We start from the raw sequence: 3,094 nt of genomic DNA, 5'->3' as shown, positions 1-3,094 counted from the left end.
ATAAAACAACTGCTTGAAGACAGCCGGGTGATACAGGACCAGACAAACTTGGTGCTCATTACCATTAATACCACTACAGTGTCTTCTTGGTGAGATGTTTTTGATTTCCTCCATGCACTGAGAGGTATTTAATTATTTGAACATGATCACATTTAACTTAGAATTTTTTTTTGTATTTTTACCAGGTTATATGAAAGACAGAAGAGGACAGACCAGGAATCACTCCTGCAAGGAGTACAGCTTCTCCAGAAGGTCTCTGCCTCGAAGGATTCCCTTCCAAAAGCAAGAGATCTGCCTTCTGCACCTGTGGAACATGGACATGTAGCCATGGAGTTCCAGGAACCAGAAAATCGTGAGGGTGAGGCAGTGATACGCCGGCGCTGCAGTGTCAGAACTGACTATGCACAGCACTGTCCTCCTGGGTCATATGCATGGCCTGCTGCTTCTGCCTCATCCTCATACCAGCTGGGTCATCAGCCACCATCATCAATTCCTGCCTGGTCCTCATATGAGCAGTGTCAACGACCAGTTTCTGCCTCTGCTACCTCATCCTCATACCAACAGGCTTATCTTCCACCACCCCCATTTCCTCCCTCATCCTCATACCAACAGGCTTATCTTCCACCACCCCCATGTCCACCCTCATCCTCATACCAAGAGGCTGATCTTCCACCACCCCCATTTCCTCCCTCATCCTCATACCATCAGGGTCATCTGCCACAAACCTCATACCCTGGCTGGTCTTCCCAGACTCCACCACCTCTGTCTCAACAACAGTCTCATCATTCAACGTTATATCATCAGTACAATATACCATCTTCATTACCAATGGCAACAGCATCATCCTCAAATCAACCATCAGTACACCTGAATCGTCAGAGAAAATGGAGACAGCAAAAAGCAGACCTTGAAGACCAGGAGCGTGTGGCAAGGGGGGAGGCACCAAAACATTACCATTATCAGTGCAGAATATGTGGTCAGCCCAAAAACAAAAGCACTGCCCACACACAGATGAAGGGAAAGTGGTACTGTCCAGATGCTGGACAGACCACTACAGAATGGAAAGACATTCTTGGCAAGCCTTAAAAGAATAAAAAATATGCTAATTATTTTTCTTCATTTGTGACTGTTGTTTCACTTTAACAAAAATGTTAGATGTGCTTTTTGTTGTTTTATATGAGTGAAAAATATGTCAAATCAAAAGATGTTCAGTTATTTCTTGAATTTTGAATACATAAACACTAGAAAAATAGTTTTTTTGTGAAGAAAAGGTTAAAAGTAAATGATGGTATTGTGTGGAAAGCAGTCACACTACTGTTGACATTTGTCAATTTCCACTTGAATTTTGGACACACGAGCATCAAAAAAAAAAGTTTTCTGGAAAAAGGTGAAAAGTGAGTAAAAGACTATTTTGTGGAAATACACATGTTTTATCATATAGGATTATATATGTATTTCTTTTTTCGCTCTTCTCTTTCCCCCCTTTCCCCTCTCCTTTTCCCCACCTAGCAGTCCATTTTGCCCCATCTTTGGCCGAGTGGTTAAGGTGTTGGACTTAAGATCCAATGGACGTATGTCCGTGTGGGTTCGATCCCCACCCCAGGTAAAACATTTTGTGGGTAGTAGTAGGTTAAATGTAGAGAGGACACATTGGGTTCTGTGCACTGTGTGCTGCGCACTGTGTGTCAACAATGACTTGATTCTTGAATGAATTAATAACTAAATTCTAAATAAACCCACCCCCCAGACACGTATAAAACACATCATCCTTACTCCCCACTCATTTTGTGAAAAGCATGCCTGCTGCCAAGACTACAGCTCGTGTCTTGAGCCGTACATACTATGACCCCAGCCACCCGGGGGCATACGGGGGGTGCCTCCAGACTGCAGAGAGCGGTGGAGGAAGATACGGTGAAAAAAAGTGCGTATCAGAGATTGGCTGTCTATGCAAGACAGTTATACTTTACATAAACCGGTTAAAAAGAATTTCCCCAGGAACAGAGTGCTTGTACCGACAACCATGTGTCAGTGGCAGGCCGATTTATGCGACATGCAAGGGTTGGCGATGTACAACGATTGGTTAAAGTATCTGCTTACGGTGATTGATGTTTTTTCCAAAAAGGCCTACGCGTGTGCGTTAAGAGAAAAGACTGGGGTGGCAGTGGGTGTGCGTTTGTATGTATGTATGTATGTGTGCACGTGCGTGCACATTCATTCGTTCGTCCGTCAGTCTGTCCGTGGTCAGTGTTAGTTGTGAACTGTGTACTTGGTTTTTTAGTCCTGCTCTCTGTTTAGCCCAGTTCCTTAGTTGTGTTACTTAATGATTTCTTTAGTTCATTCTTATTTCTCCCAGCTTGTTTCGGACCCCTCGCGGTCCTTTTGTTTAGTATTTTACCCCAGGGTGCTCTGTTTTTCTTTAATAAACCCCATTTTCGTCTTGGAGCTGCTAGTGGATCATCACCTTTTTCCTGCCTGTGCCATAAAGATTAGCCTTTTCAGAAAGTATAGGCAGTGCTGTGCTTTGCCTACTACCACTTAGACGTTTTTTGTTGCAAGCACAGGTGACAGACCTGTCTTCAAATTTTATATTGCAAGTTTAGTGACAAACACCGAAAATAATTGCCGGGTCACAAGCACAGACCCCCTCTAGCCTTTAAGACAAGGGGGCAAATAAATAATCCAAGTGTGCAGAAAATCAATAAAATGAAAATTAGACACAGACTAGTTCAACTCAAGAAAGAAAATATTATTAAGCTAAGAGAAGTAGAGTTTTTAAGTTTACCATTCATGTAGTACTGGAGACTCACTCAGATAATAGAATCATACAGATTAGCATTAAAGACACAATTTAGTCATTTAAGCTTCCAAAATGAGTAAAAGAGGGGCAGGGTGAGTGCTCATTTGTACTACTCCCTGTATACTTTCTCATAATGCTACACCATGGGGTTCCCACAACAGGCCTTGAGGAAATCTCTGTCCGGGACAGGTTACTTGTCACACAGGTGGACCACAGTCATAAATGATGAGATATTTACCTATTTCATTAAATGATTTAAAAAATAATACTTGAATATTCTAATGTAACGGTAATTCA

At 42.4% G+C, this 3,094-nt stretch overlaps 1 non-coding gene across 1 annotated transcript; it reads left to right on the top strand.

Moving 5' to 3' along the window:
• The first annotated feature begins 1,526 nt into the window (after window positions 1-1,526).
• trnal-uaa (transfer RNA leucine (anticodon UAA)) lies at window positions 1,527-1,608 on the top strand. The gene has a single exon. It is a non-coding gene; the product is annotated as a tRNA-Leu (tRNA).
• Window positions 1,609-3,094: the final 1,486 nt, after the last annotated feature.

Source organism: Brienomyrus brachyistius, chromosome 11, assembly GCF_023856365.1.
Source record: "Brienomyrus brachyistius isolate T26 chromosome 11, BBRACH_0.4, whole genome shotgun sequence".
NCBI lineage: Eukaryota > Metazoa > Chordata > Actinopteri > Osteoglossiformes > Mormyridae > Brienomyrus > Brienomyrus brachyistius.
This window is presented reverse-complemented; position numbering and strand designations above follow the sequence as displayed.